The sequence below is a fragment of the Balearica regulorum genome, chromosome 21, assembly GCF_011004875.1.
Source record: "Balearica regulorum gibbericeps isolate bBalReg1 chromosome 21, bBalReg1.pri, whole genome shotgun sequence".
NCBI lineage: Eukaryota > Metazoa > Chordata > Aves > Gruiformes > Gruidae > Balearica > Balearica regulorum.
The window spans coordinates 5,627,286-5,633,122 of NC_046204.1; the positions used below are offsets into that span (position 1 = coordinate 5,627,286).

A 5,837-nucleotide genomic window follows, 5' to 3' on the forward strand; every position below is an offset into this window, starting at 1 on the left:
TGTTCTTTAAGGAGTTTTCACTTTCAGTTATTCTAGAAAGCAAAATACTAATGATAGAATGTGAGAGGCAGGAAAGAGGAAGTTTATGTAACTGTGAGGGGATACATAGTGTAGTCAAAGCCAGATTTTATAACGTTGGTTTTGAGAATCTGTTGTCAGCTGAACATGTACTGAAATTATACATCTGTGAAAGCTTATTCATAGAACTGTTCAGAAAAACAGTTTTTGCAGCTGACAGCAAGAACTTCCTTAAGGTTGTGCAGCTGGTACCTATAGAGAGACTTTGAAATGTACAGCATGGTATGTAAATGTCCCCCAACTGCAGCGTGCAGCTGGTGCTACCGGGATTCTTCAACTACCACCATACGCCAGGAAGAGGTGTAAGGTACCTTGATGCTCTGTGTTTGTTGAAAAGCCGCAGTCTTACAGAAATCCACAACACTATTTAAAAGAAAACAAAATACACTTTATTAAGTAAAGAGCAATGCCTTCTTCAGGCAGATGGCATTTTTGTAAATCTAAATATCTTTTGACAGCTGCTGGGACAGAACACAAAAATGAATAGTCTGTTTGGATACTGACGTTTTGTCTGGTTTGTTGTTTTTTTTTTTAAACAGAACCCCTAACAACCATTGAGGATGTAATGTTGTTTTCTAAGTACGTAAATACTCTAGCTATTAGTAATGGCTGGTAGGAATTACACATAAAAGTCTTTTAAGAATTACTGAAAAGAATGCTTTCAATGCAAGGGCTGTAACTGGTGCCTCCTGTAAAGAGCCTGTACTGCCCCGCAGAGCACAGTGCCAACAACCCCTGAGCACCAGCACATGGCGCACTTTCCCTTACCAGAAGGGTTTTCCCCCCCGTGATTTATTTGCACACGCATCTGTACATTCTCGCTGATGCCCACCAACTGGATACAGTAGAGCTTGCTCAGTGCTTCCCCACCCTGACACAGCTACCCCATCACTTGAAATCTGTCATCCTTTCCTGGTAAACAAGTGTGATATTGCTACTAATAGAGACTTTAGGCTCCAGTCTAACCTCTGCAAAATCATCAGAGTTGACAAGATCATTTTTATAACCTTCATGAATAAAATTTTTTTCTGCCTTGGCTTCTTCATCACAAAACGAGCGTTTGTTCAAAACCCCCAGTTTAATCCTCAAAGCTGAGGGGATTCTTTGATCAGCTACACCATCAGTAGCTGTTAGAACTCAGCTGTGGTACAGAAGCGAACCACCTCCTGCTCCTCCCTGCTCTGTAATTAACATCACTTACCAGGGAAGTTCTCCAGGCTTGGCTCACCTTCCACTTACATGCTCCACAGTCCCACTTCTCCATGTTCCACAAACTGCAAAACAACGAATGCAGCAATAAATGTTAAACATTTTAAGATCTGGACACTGAATTATTATGCCTGTATGGATTAAATTAAGTTAATGATTCTAAATGTAATTCCTAGATTGTTTTGGAATGGTAAAATTGCTTGCAAATGAGTATTTGATTTAGAGTACAATTTTCATTAGTATTACATACATCCTCTGGAAAAATTCTGTAATCAAGAGAGACAGTTTTGCTTAGGAATTTGGGCAGAGAGAAGTAAGTGTGTCCTGAATGTAAATTAAGGTAATTGGAATATATGTATATTCTAATCTAAAAGATAAGAGGAATAATTATGCTTTTACATTGTAAAAATGTTTCTCCCAAAACTCAGTCTTGGATCTTAAGTAATTTTACAGAGTAACTAATTTAGCAGTTCAAGCATTAACCCCCCCCCCCCCCGTACTCTGTGCATTTAAAAAAAAAACCAAACAAAAAAACCCAAACCACACCAGTACTCTGCAGTAAGGGCATTCAGGAGGATGGGTCAGTTTTCCTGTTGGAAACACCACCAAGCAATTTAAAAGCATCAACAATGTAATTAGTTATGAAACTGCATTCTCCAAAGGAGAGCTGGAATAAACTGACGGTTCAGCTTTTTTACCCTCTTCAAGGGAAACCAAACTGAGTTTCTGGCATTAATGCACAATGCTAGCAGCAATAGGGAACCTCCGGCAAGACCAAGGCATGTTAAAATAGTAAACAATTTAGCAGACAGAGATGAGGTCAATATCAATACCTGCAGGGAGTGCCAGTCACACTGTGTGGTTATCATAACACTTTTAGTTTTGTTATTGTTCCTCCCTGTTAAATAGCAGTTGTAGCACTTGCCATTTTGAAAATCAGAGTAACATAAAAGTGAAAATCTGGGTTTTAAAATGAACTTCTACAATGAAGTGGTTCTGCCTCATCAACCTAAAGGTACTAAAAGAAAATGTAAGAAAGCCATGCTGTTATACCTGCTGCTTAACTCTTTACATAAACAATGGCATAGCTGTGCTGAGTAACTCGTTAAGAGCCCAGTGGCTGTAGATGGCTGCCGGCTGGTATTTAGGAACAAGCATCCAGACTGGAGCTTAGCCTCCTCGTTACAGGAAGAGTCTGCAGTGCCAGCTCAGGCGTACCTAAGTGCGCGTCTTCAGAGCGAGCTGTGTCCGTCGGGATCAGCCTTGGTACAACCTGCCTCACTGTCTGTGCAACAACCACATGCCAGCAACAGTCAGCACTAGCCCAGAGCTTGTTCCTGATTTTGCAATAACTGCTAATTCCAACTATCTTGTATGTTCACACATTACCTGGTTCACAGATGGGAGGGGTTATTTCTCCTCTGCAGTTTTTCTAGTATCCACTGTCACCATACATGTATTTATCTGCATCTGAGAGACAAAAAAATAAGAACAAGTGAACAGAACAGCTGGGCATCGTTTTAAAGCAACACAGAAGTGACACTCTACAGGCATTGTCAGACATAGGATTTTAGGTCACCTTTGTGTTTACTGCATACTCATGAGAAGGTCCACATCACTTAGCCCCTCTAGCTACTCGCAGGATCTAGTACTATTAAACACTACTAACTGGGGAATGATAAGAATGTGTTATGCCCACCTGGGGTACCTTTCAGTACGCTTAGGTATATGTCCTTAAAAATGCAAATACTACTTCCCAAAGTTAACAGCCTTTGTATTGCATTTCAGAAAGGTTCTGCTGACCTTTACAGGCAGGTCTATGTACGTCACGGGTATCCACTCTGGATCTGATGTTTAGGACCTACTGTAATTATCAGCCTTCATGGGCAGAAGGGAACTTCACACTGGTCCTGAATTTCGGCGCAGTAGGTTGTCTTCTCAGGCCCCACAACCTATGGAACAGCACTGCTGTGTGTCCTCAGGTTGATCACAGTTAACAACTGAAGCAGTTCAAAAATATATTTTGTTAAAAAAAAAAAGAAAAGCTAGTGCACTGAAGTCAACCTAATCAAGCAGAACTCAACTGCAATCTTCAGGGAATGGTACAAGGCCTCTTTACCTGGGATAACAGAAATACTGGGGAAGGTTCTGTGCTCACAGTTGGGCAGGAGACATCAATACCACCACAGCTGAGCACCGGTGGCTGGGAAGCGGTTAGTAGGTTCTGTGGTTTCCTCAGAAAATTTGCACTCCCATCCACTAGATTAAGCTGTGACTATGCAAGGCTCACACTGCACACCATGTACGCAGGAAACCAACGCCTGTATTACTGAACACAGACTAATTGCAGAGAAACTGAACCAGTACTCTAAGAGGACAGGTACTATATTTTTCTCCTAAGATGATGATGCTTTTGCTAATTACATAAAACTGTTAGGAGATTGTAACTATTTCAAAGGACATTACTACACTTTTTTTACCTTTTTTTTTTTTTTAAATAACCATCAGTGCTTTTAAGAGATTTTAAAGAATGGCAGAAATTGAAACATCTTCCAACTTAAAAATACAAAATGCACTTTGTCAAGAAATGGAATAGTTACGAATCAGAAGAAAATGTTTCTCATACTGTGACTTCTATCACTGTTGTTACAAAACCAATGTTTTAAACATAAATATTTACACAGAAATTTTCAGATTTGCAAATATTAGCACTGACTTACTGATGCACTTTGCCATTGGTTTGTTCCAGGAAGCATCCTTTGGATTTTCTGCTTCACAACAGTTTAATTCTCCAAGAAGCATGAATAGAAATAAAAGGTCAAATGAATTCCACATCAAACTGGGTTGATTACAGAAAACCCACATCAGTTACACGTTTATTTGTTCATTCATAAGGGAAAAACAATAACTAGATTTTTATTTGCTTAAAATGTCTTTACTAAACGTACTGCTTTGCTGCACTACTTTCAGAGTGGGGAAAGGTAAATCTTACACCATCATTATATGTATCTAGGCCATAGGATGACCGTGAACGTGAGGGAGAATTGCCCTATAACCATACACAGACTAGAGTATCTTCCGAAACTGCCTGCTGGGAAGCAGGATGTTGCTAAGCAGTGAGTCTGAAACGTGGTATTCAGCAGGAATGACCAAGTATTCCAGTTTTAACTTCCCTGGAGAGGTGTAGTAACAAATGAAAGAACAATAAAAATTCTCACTACACTGATCTTGTGAAATCTTTCATAAAATCATTCTTTTCTTCCAACATAATTACCAGTAGATCTCTAAGCAGCAGTGTTCAAAGAGCATCAGTGTGGGCATACATACACACAGGCACGCACAGAAACGTAATTCTTTCGGGAGGGTATCAAAGAAAGGACAATAACAAGTTCAGTGTGCCGAATACACATCATAATGACAGTATGTGAGCAACAGAGATTGTTAATGAGAAAAGGCACCTACATGTTTAATCCCTGAGAAATTAAGCCCGATAGGGCTGACAGTGCCATGGTTCACCTACTTCAAGTAGCACATATCTGGTGTCACTAGAAAGCAATGTGGTCGCCCAGAATGTACTGCGCTTGCACTGGTGTGATATGACCATGGGGTGGTGCTTCAGGACTGGGACATGGCAAACCTGCAGAGAATCAGAAAATGGAATATTCCACTTAAGAGCAAATTTGTTACTTACTGCTAAAGGCTGTTAGGGGAAACCCCACCCTTTCTCCGCCCTTTCTCTACAGTTTCACTCAGATGGACACAGACCTACAATTACTGAGAATAAAAGGAAAAACTGTGACTGACTTACTGTGATGCTCTCACATCAAAGGTATGCAGCGACCTGCAAAGAGCCAGGCTACACTGACAAGACTAGCCCAGTACATCTGCTGCCTAAAACACCTCGCACCTTGTAACTCTTGACAAGTTGGGAAACTGTTCCCTAAAATCAAATCATGTGCCTGGACCCGAGCTGAACTGTAAAGTCAGCTGGAATTCTGGAGCTCTCTTAAAACTTTACTTCAGAAGTAAACTACTTAGTAGCTACATTGTTTAATAGGTACACTACTGACAAACAAGTATGAAAGCACTGTTTCAAAGCCCCACTATTTGGTTGCTATTCAGGCCTTTCCAGAAGTTCTGGAATAGTTTGGACTTGAGAACTAACCAGAGGTCTCCTACCCACCTGCTGCTGTGGATTTCATCTTGCACCCAGCATGTGCTCCTGAGATATCAGGTATGACTGTAATACTCACAACATTACCCTGTCTCAATTTTTGCAGGCAAAGTCTTTCCACAGAATGGGCCAAACTGCTTCTTGGGTGTTTCAATCTGACAAGAATGACAGAAGGCAAACAAACTGTCTTTACTCCTTCCCCTATGAGGCTTAATTTTAATACAATGGCTCCCTGAACTTGAATGGGCCTTACTTGCAAAGTTAAAAAACCAGGCAGGTGGTTAGAGTGATGGCTCTGGTAACTCACAGCGTGCCTTTTCTCCAAGCATCCTAAGCACTATGGAATTCCTGGGAAGGGATCACAGGGTCCATTTCA

General features: G+C 40.7%; 1 pseudogene; it reads right to left on the reverse strand.

Moving 5' to 3' along the window:
- Window positions 1–627: 627 nt before the first annotated feature.
- On the reverse strand, window positions 628–5,489 carry LOC142604773 (mannan-binding lectin serine protease 2-like; annotated as a pseudogene).
- Between the last annotated feature and the right edge of the window lie 348 nt (window positions 5,490–5,837).